This window comes from Oryzias latipes, chromosome 11, assembly GCF_053564925.1.
Source record: "Oryzias latipes strain Hd-rR chromosome 11, Olatipes_Hd-rR_3.1".
In the NCBI taxonomy this organism is placed as follows: domain Eukaryota; kingdom Metazoa; phylum Chordata; class Actinopteri; order Beloniformes; family Adrianichthyidae; genus Oryzias; species Oryzias latipes.
In genome coordinates, this window is record NC_136247.1 from 17721316 (window position 1) to 17731469 (window position 10154).

At 40.1% G+C, this 10154-nt stretch overlaps 1 long non-coding RNA gene across 1 annotated transcript; it reads right to left on the bottom strand.

Moving 5' to 3' along the window:
• Nucleotides 1–421: 421 nt before the first annotated feature.
• On the bottom strand, nt 422–6322 carry LOC144995631 (uncharacterized). Its single transcript, XR_013659157.1, has 2 exons — nt 4584–6322; nt 422–2322 (listed from the first exon to the last, which is right to left on the bottom strand). It is a non-coding gene; the product is annotated as an uncharacterized LOC144995631 (long non-coding RNA).
• Nucleotides 6323–10154: the final 3832 nt, after the last annotated feature.

Consider the following 10154-nt stretch of genomic DNA (forward strand, 5'->3'; position numbering starts at 1 on the left):
AACAGACACATTGTGTTAAATTTGATAGAATTTTTCAATTTCTTTTGTAAGTTCAACCTGTTAAATTAAAAAAAGTAAAGCAAACTTTTTTACTCTTTTTTTTCCTTTTTACTAACCCAATGCCTCTGAGCTTCTACGTATTATTTCTCGCTTGTGTGAGGTCCACTCAGAACAGAAATGTCTGGTGGGTTAGTTTTGAACGGGCTGGGACTGCTCAAAGATTTCACACCTTTGTTTGGTTTGCTTTCATATTGCACTCCTAAAGAAACCAACCCAAAGTTAGAACAATGTCGATAAAGATTCTTGTTCAATGACTAAAGTCCGAACGCCTCGACCAAAAAAATGGAACTGCTGCTTCGGGAAGCAGGTGGTGTATTACCAGACACAAACACCAGGAAAAACGAAAACGCAAGTGACTCTCTTTGGTTTACCATATTTTTGCACTGTAAGGCAAGGTAAGTTTATTTGTATAGCACATTTCGTACACAAAGCAATTCACAGTGCTTCACAAAACAGGAAAATGCACTAAAATTACAATACATAACAGTGCAAGGATTAAAAACATACATTATCATTATAAAATTTGCTTTGAAATAAAGGGAAGAGAAAAGAAAATGAAAAGAGGTTTTGATACACACAGCTAAACAGGAATGTTTTGAGTCTAGATTTGAACCTTAGCACAGTGGAGACATGTCTCACAACCTCAGGGAGACTGTTCCAGCCTTTAGCTGCATAAGACTGAAATGCTGAGTCTCAGGGGGCCTCCAGGAGGCCAGCCCCTGAGGTCCTCAGAGTCTGAGATGGTTCATATGGCGCTTACATGTCAAAGATGTACTTTGGTGCGTGGCCATGGAGAGACTTGTAAACAACCGAAGCTGCTATAAAGTCTAATCTTTGAGCTACAGGAAGCCGGTGCAGAGACTGATGCGATGGTACTTCCTGGTTCTAGTCAGGACTCAAGCAGCAGCATTCTGGATGTACTGAAGCTGTTTTACAGCTTGTTTGGGAAGGCCATTGAGCAGGCCATTATAGTAATCTAACCAACTGGAGACAAATGCATGAATAAGTATCTCCAGGTCTGGCTTTGACACTATGTTTTTGATTTTAGCAAGGTTTTTTTAGATGGTAAAATGCTGCTGATGTTACTGACTTGGTCTGGCTGTTAAAGATTTAGGTCAGAGTCCATGATTACCCCTAGGTTTTTCTGACTTAATTTGAAGCTTTTAGAGGCAGAGAGTGAAGGTAACTGTTGATACTTTCTATTTGTTTCTGTGGGCCAAAGACGATGACTTCAGTCTTGTCTGAGTTTAGTAGGAGAAAGTTGTTGATGCAACAACTGAGTGAATCCACTGGCCCATGTTCTGCTGTCAGTGACACATAGATCTAAGTATCGTCTGCAGTTGTGATAAGATATGTTTTTACTGCGAATTAACTGACCTAGTGGCAGCATCTAGAGGTTGAACAAAAGGGGTCCTGGAGCCCACCACAGTTCAAGGCCATGCCGTCTTCTAGATAGGACTTGAACCAACTATGGGCAGAGCTAGAAATTCCAACCCAGTCTTGGAGTCTGGCAGACTTAAAAGCCTAAAAATTTCTAAAAACAACAGTGCACCCTATAAACTGGAGAGCTTCATATATATCGATTATTTCTGGTTGTGCTTACTGACGTTGAAGCGTTTTTGGGAGGTACACGGCGCTTTGTCAAAAATATTTGGTTGGGTGTTATTGTGACTATGCCAACACGACTGAGTTATAGCAGTGTCGGACTGTGGTTCTCTATGTGTCACTAACCAGGTTGGGAGTTAGCATAGTCACAGTAGCATTTGATTTAACTGTATCAGTCTGTGTTGTTTTTATGTGTTTCAAACAAGCTTCGGAGTTAGCTTGTTTGTGACGATAAATATAAATGAAAATAAGAAGTGAAAAATAATCTAGTGCTTACTAGACCTTACACAGGAAAAGTAAAACATCAAACAGTCTTAATTATGTATCAAACAGCGCAGAAGTAGTGAGAGAAAAAACACAGAGACATTATTCAATAGCTTAGAGCAATCATCTGAAGTTTGACATTTTCAGTCTCTCATCGTTACGTTGGAATTCTGTCCCAACATTCATTACAACTTCCTTCTATCAGTTCATTGATGTTTGTTGGCCTTTCTTTGTGCATTTTTTCTGTCTCTTTCTCCCACGGCTGCAGTCCATTCAGGTCAAAGAGGCTGTATGCTCCTGTTTACTGAATATACCGCTCAGTCATTTCCGGTTTAGAGTCGATAGTGTTGTTTACAGGTGTTCCAGTGCTCCAGTGGGGATAAACTTGCAAACCTGTGTTAAGGACATAGGTTATTGAAGTGTCTATTTCAGCCACATTTATTTAGACTAGACTCAAACCGCAACTTAGCATGTGACATAGACCATAGTCTTTAAAGACCTCAACATTTCTGTAAAAAGTTGTCTGTTTTCAGGGAAATTGGCGTGTGCTACCTGCAAGCAGAAGTGATTAAGCGGTTTTATTTTTTTACAAGAAATATGTCACACATGTCATGCATTGCAACACTTTTTTTAACTCTTTTTTTATGTCGATTTCCATAGTCTTCATATTTATGTTTCAGTTTGAACACACACATCTGCAGCCACTTTTTTTTTTCATTTACCTCACAAACCTTTATTTGTTTTTTAAAAATATAAAGTGTCACGTTTTTTGGTTTATTTACTGTCTCTCTGTGGTCAACTGGATAACCATGATTGTTAAATGCACCAGTTTTGAGAGAACCAAGATTTTTTATTTACACGCAGGCTTGGATTTGTTTGTTTGGTTTGAACAGGCTTCAGGTTTCCATACAAGCTAAGAACTGGAGTATTTGACATGTAGCCCTTTTTATTCATTTACTTAACCTTTGTGCTATCTTGTGGGGTCCAGATGACCCCAATCCCAAGAACGTTAACGCTGAACTTTTTTCTTCAATGATTTGTGATCTTCACTGGTGTCCATGGATTACATGAAATCCTCTTCACCTTTATCCACCTTTGTCATGGTAGGGAGAACACGTCAATGGAAGGGTGGGGTCATCTAAGATAGCACAAGGGGTTAAAACATTTCCCTTATAGCAGACGTTCTGTCACCTTTCCTTTTTCATCATCAGTGGGTCTTATGTTGCTTCTGATCTCCATAAATGATCTGCTTAGGCTATTTCCTTCTTACTCAAAGGTCTGAACTAATTTACCTGTGTCTTTTCTCTTCACAGCTGGGTGAGAAACGATGACTGCTAACTAATTAAGCAGTTGCATTGGTGTCGGTGTTATTTATTGTTTTGCTCCTTGGCCTCTGCAGCTAAACAGATCCATGGAAGATGCGTTCGGGTGAAACGGGACGTCTGTCTATCCCAGAGCGCAGCAAAAACAAAGGTGAAACGAGAGCAAAACAAATGGTGGTGGAGCCAAACAAAGGAGGTTAGGCCCAAGGAAGTGGACACACCTGTCTGCTGGAATGGTTTGACATCAACTGCTAATGAATAGAGAACTCAAACACAGCCAATTAGTTGCAGCGCCTGTTAAAGCAACCACTTAACACATGCTGTGTCAGGATAGATTGGCCTTTCATGGCTGCTTTGGGGCTTTCTGATATAGCTGCTGACAAGTGCATTAAAAGAAAAAACAAACTTCGAAGGTTTTACTGATCTCCTTTTCTGCTGTGATGTTTTCCTTTAGCTGCTAAACAGTTGAGGGTCACTTGGCTAAGTAACTACCCACTATCAAAAGGAAAATCGGAAAAAAAATGCATCGTCTTTAGGAAAAGTTGTGCTTTAGTTGAGCTTCAGGACCAAAGATAAACCATGAATGAAAATAGTATGCATTTTTGGGGAAAAAAGCAAGCATTGCTGAATGGCGGAGACGTCACAAAGAGGCAGAAGGGTGTGGAGGACCTGGAATGGAGAAGGGAAGGGCGGAGGATCGGTGCAATGCCACATGGGAGGACGACACATATCTAATCCCCCGGAGAGTGAAGACAAGGAGGCCAGACAACCCTGCTGATTGACTGGCAGCATCTCCGCCTGTCATTCACCATCCACTCATCCTCATCAACGCTGGCCGGGTGCCCTGCTGTGAGGCCAAGGGCGGAAAGTAAAGCCGGCTATGCAGGACTCACTCACTAACAGGATGTTTATTTTTTAGATATAAATCCAATGTACGACATAAAAAACCCCCCGATAAAAACAGTTTTAAAAAGGCCTCTCTGTGTTCCTGGCAGGGCTTCAGAAGAGCTGTGTCAACTGTTTCAGATACAAACAAACGACAACAAAATCAACACGGCCCCGGCAAAGCAGTCGGAACGGAAAAAATGCAACAAAAGAAACACTTCCATTAATCAGTGAGCCGTCAGCATCCGTTGCTGCCATCAAAAAAATAAATTAAATAAATAAATAAAAGACACATTAGTCTCTTTTCTTTTGTTTCCCCTCTGACTCAGGTGGCGTTGAGTCACGGAGGTTAAACCGACTGACTTATTTCCACCTCTCCCTCCCTCACAAACACAACAATCAGCTTATTAATTACCGCACGGCCCCGGTGGGGCGAGAATGACTCACCGGAGCGGTGCTGTCCAACAGGAGCTGCCAGCAGGAACACATCCCACCTCTCAACGTTGGAGCTCAGGAGAGGCAGGTGAGGGCCTGTGCTGGATTAAGACTGCACCCTCGCGTTCAACACAAGCAGTGCACAGCCTCTCTGGCGGCTCGACAGCACCATCTAGTGGAGATGAGGCACAATACACCCGGCAGCTTGAACTCCTATTTTCCTGCTGCAGTGGAGGAGGGAGGGGAATGATCTGAGGGATGAAGATGAAGCTTCTGTTCTTTACGAATAGTCTCAGATAACTTTAGTAAGCTTAAAAATAGAGTTAAAGCCATGAAAGTTCAAAGGAACCTGCTCCTCCAAGCTGCTGGTGTCTGCAAAGCAGCAGGAATATGTCAAAGTGCAGCTTTGCTTTATGCAGTTTTCTAAAAATAAAAATAAAAAAACATTTATAACCTCTTTTAGAAAGAACAGGTGGAGAGCAGCACTCACACAACACACAGCAAAGGGTGAATGGGAAATCAAACATCCAAGTCTGCACAAGATATGAACATTCAAAACTTTAACCCTCAAATTTACCAACTAAACTTTCCTAAAATTGCAGTTCCAAAAAGGGTCAGAAAAAAAAGAAAAGAAATATTTTTAAACCTTTTAGACAGTATTTTTGTCTTGTTGGAGACAAAAGTTGAGTTAGGAAGCTGGGGGTTAGGGTTTCGTCTACACGGTGGTGTAGCGGTTAGCGCTCTCACCTCACTGTGAGATTCAAATCCCGGCTGGTTCCTCCTCTCTCACGTGCGGGTTTCCTTCCTCCCTCAGCCCCAAAAACATTATTGATGGTGTCATTAGTGTTTCTAAATTGTCGTTAGGTGTGAATGTGTGAGAGTGTGTGTGGCCTTGTAACCGACCGATGACCTGACCGGGGTGCATCCTGCCTGAACTCCGTGACCCTAAAAGGGATTCAGCAGCTTCTGAAGATTGCCGAATTTGATGATTTTTTTGTTTTTAATGACAAAACTTAAAACTCTATATTACTCATTATATTTGTCAAGATATTTACTGAGAAAAACATTATCCTTGATCTGAAACACAAAACTAATGTAGATACCTGCTCCACACTCCCATCAGATCACACTCACAGAGTAAAACACACATTAAAAGAATAAATAAATAAGGAGTATGTTTAATTGTAATAATAAAACCCAATAAAAACAGAATGAAGAGACTTAAAAAGCAGCATTTTCCAGTCTAATTGCACTCCTGGATCTCCCAGTGGAGCTAGGCAGTGAGCGAAAAGGGAAAACGACATCTTTGTACGAATATTATATAAAGCATACAACTAATAATAACAGCCAGAAATTACCGTAAGTAGGAAAAAATTCCCACAGAATAGGCCAATTAGAAACACATCATAGGGGATTTTGTTTGTCTGTGTGCACAACAATAGTTAGGGTTATAACTTTATAGTCACTTTTATGGTCATACATACAGTAACTGTTACTATAAATATGATTATTAGTGTGTTTTGATTATGAATATAAATTTTAGCTCTAATTATTAAATTATGATAATCTGGAGAATAAAATTACAGCTTTTTTTTACAAGCTTAGCTTCTGTCTGCTACTTTTCAAAAATGTTTTTGCATTATTGTATTATCATTATTATAGTATAGTTGCTGCTGTTTTTATCATCTATAATTTTGTATCATATAGATTGTATTCTTAATATTAAGATGTTTTAAGCAAATTCATTAAAAATGAATCATATTTTGGTAACTTTTTACTGAGACGGAACAAATTGTTTTTAAAAAAAAAACATATTTTTAGGATGCTGCAAATATTCGCTGCAAAAAATGTTAGAAGTATGTTTCTATGCTTTAGTAAAATCTTGCCTATTACATTTCTGTGTCTCGTGTTAAGTGTAATTAGTTTTATAGACTATAAAAGTATTTTGGAAAAATATAGTTTTCAAAATGAGCATTTTCATGAACTGAGGAGGAAGTTCCCTTTTTCTGATCTTTTTGAATCCATTAAGAGGAAATAAAAAACGCAATCTTGCTTGAAATGTGAAATAAATGCGTGGTGTTTAACTCAATGCCCTTTGGGAGTCTGACTGACTGTGGTTGATCACAGACAGAAACTATGACCAGCTAAAAGCTGATATGCAGCCACACTGTGGGACTTGAGGGCAAAAACCCAAACCCCATATCAAAGTTATTATATTCAGTGTCACATTTCTGATTGCCCATTCTAACATCTTTCAAAAAAAAAACACCATCCGATGTGGCACTGCTTTTACAAATCAGCCTCACTGAACTGATTGCTTTTGTCGGAGTGAGCTCACAAACTTAGAGATGTTTAAATCCCACTTTGAAGGATGAAATGCCTTTGTTCTGAAGCAGCAGAGAAGCGACCGCAGCAGTGTAGCCTGTGGGAAGCAACTGAGCGGAAATGTGCTCCGCACATTCGACACAGACAATTGATCAAAACCGACTAATTAAAGGATGTGTTTTACATATATTCATTTCCGTATCAAATATTAATGGGAATAAATGTATTTGTTTTTCAAATGAGCGCTCGGTTATCAAATATTTCAGACACACCTCATTAAAGATACAGAGCCGAGAGCGAGCATGCATTTTTTAACACGCAGAACTTCACAATGGCAGCTCGCGGGCTCGGCTGCTTGGTGTGGCCTCGTCGGCCCGGCAGAAGAAGCACTTCTGGCAGAGATCAAGGTCCTTCCTGTGGAGGAATCAAACACCTCTGGCCTCTCTTTACTTCATTATTTAAAAAGAAAAATGTAAAAGTGGACCTTGGGTTCCAAAAGCATCCATGAGGAGCAGCTGGATTTTATTCCTGAGATAAATCCGACTTCTGAGTAGTTTGCAGAGCTCATATAAACGGCTCCGGAAACATTCACCTCTTTAACCCTTGTGCTGTCTTGTGGGGTCCAGATGACCATCTAGACCCACTAGACAGTGCTCTGAACCTTTTTTCTTCAATGATTTGTGATCTTCACTGGTGTCCATGGATTACATGAAATCTTTCCACCTTTATCATGGTCATTGAACACGTCAATGTAAGGGTGGGGTCATCTGTGTCATGGTGCCTCTGTCAGACTCCTTCCCCTCCCAGCTCTGCTCTGCTCCTGACTCACAGCTGTGACCTATCATCTCATCAAGCCTCTGCTCTTCATAAGGAGACCCAGCTCCAGCAGTCATCGCCAGTCCGTTAACCCTGATGGTGCTTAGTCACGTTGAGATTCACGTCTGGCTCCCCTTGTCTCGTACCTCCCCAATTGTGTCTTGTCTCATCTGCCTCAGGTTAAATCTCATGCCAAGGGAGTCACCAGAGTCTAACACAAGACTCTGGTGTGGTTCTGTGCTCCGCAAGAAACTCCAGCCACGCCACTCGCCAAGAACTCCAGCCTTGCCTTTCTGAAGAGCCTCAGCCACGCTCCACGCCAGGATGGCCCACTCAGATCTAAAGTCACGTCTGCCCATAGCCCTGTCTGGATCAGTAAAATAAATCTTTACTTGCCTACCACTTATCTGCCTTTTCCTTCTGGGTTCCAGCACCTGGGTCCGTCGTGTTCTGATCATGACAATCTGGACCCCATAAGATAGCACAAGGGTTAAATATGTCCAAGGTGAAAAACAAAAACAGGTTCCATCATTTATTGAATCATCAACACTTGAAGTTTATTTTATTAAGTATAGTTGATTAGAGAAAGTGTTCTTACGGAGTAATACTTCAGACTAAATTGTAACATTTTCTATGGATATCATATAAACAGTAAACGTCAAGTATACCGCCTCACTTAGTATAGATTAAGTATACTGGGGACCTTTCTGTGTGAAGTTTGGTGGTTGTTCCTCCAACAGCCAAAAAAAACATGCTTCATAGGTTCATTGGTGTCTCTAAAATGTCCCTGGATATGAGTTTGTGAAGGTGTGGCCCAGAAAATGGCCTGGAATTCTGTCCCACCTTCACCCACCAGTGACTGAGACAGGCTCCCGCGACCCTGTGAACCCAAAAGGGGATTCAGAAGGTCTAAAAACGTCGGATGGCATTTAAAAAAACTCCCCCCTTCCATTTTTTGCCTTCAGAAAGACCAAAAGACAAGTAAATACACTGAGCTAAAAAATATTGTGCAGCTTTTTGCTCCATCTTTTGGTAGAAAAAGAAAACTTCAGCTCTGCCTTGTTGGATTTTAGAAAACATGCGAAAACGACCCAAATAGTGAAAAACGGGAAAGGATTTTGGAGTGGAGACACCAAAAACCCTTGTATTCCCAGAATGCTGCATTGTGGGAGCATTTTCAATAAAGAAAATCAGGAAGAATGTCCTGTCGAATCTGCAACCTTTAATGCTAAAAGAACCATTTAGATCAGTTTATGACCAAAAACCCTAACAAGAGCTGGACTGTTTGGAAAAATACACTTTTTGGGGGCATTTCATTGTAATTTTTTCTTTTCATATCAAATTTATATTCTTTTACAGCACCACATACAAATTCCTTAACCCTTGTGCTAACACCCAACCAAATATTTTTGACAGAGTGCCGTGTACCACTCAAAAACGCTTCAATGTCAGTTAACACAACCAGAAATAATCCATACATGAAGCGCTCCTGTTTATAGGGTGCACTGTTGTTTTTAGAAATTTTAAGGCTTTCAACCTGTGTGCTATCATATGACCCCCACCCTTACATTGACGTGTTCTCCCTACCATGACAAAGGTGGAAAGATTTCATGTTTTTCATGGACACCAGTGAAGTTCACAAATCATTGAAGAAAAAAGGTTCAGTGCACTGTCTAGTGGGTCTAGATGACCCAACTCCCAATGTCAAAGTGCCTAGGATAGCACAAGGGTTACAAATAAAACACATCCTGTGCCAAATAAAAGCTTCCTGCTGCAGAAAGTTTACTTTAACTAAAAATAAAAAACGAGTCAATCTTGGCATTTTCCAAGATGACTGATGCACTTTTATCCTTTTTCTCCTGTTACCATCAATTATAAACAATATTGATCCACTTTTTTAAATCTGTGTTTTTGAACTTATTCTACTAATAAACTACTCTTAACGTCATTTTTCTCAGTAATCTTACATGTTATGATTTTAAATAGATATCAAGAAATTAAAAACAACCAAAACAATAATTTCTTGAAATTCTTAGAATGTTTCTTCAAAGCCAAAGAGCCACAATGGAAGGTTGAAGGAGCAGCATGTGGCTCTAGTTTCAAGTTCCAGACACCAAAAAAAAGAAAAGAAAAAAAGTCTAAAAACTGACATTTTTCAAAAATTGTTTTTCTCATTTGTGATTCTCTGATAAAAACATCTAAACTGAACTAAGTTTCTACTTTGAAGAGAATTGGAAAGCACCATTCCTGGTTTTCCTACATTAAACAGGGCATCATTTTAAGGGTTTATTACCAACAAAAGAAGCTCTGACGACCTCTATTTAAGGATTATGAAGCAGACTGCCATCCAGACAGTGAGTCACTTTAAAGAAAGGACTTTCCTTAGATGGACAGTGATCCATCAGATTGGTTATAAAACCGGGGAAAAGCTCGACTGCTGAC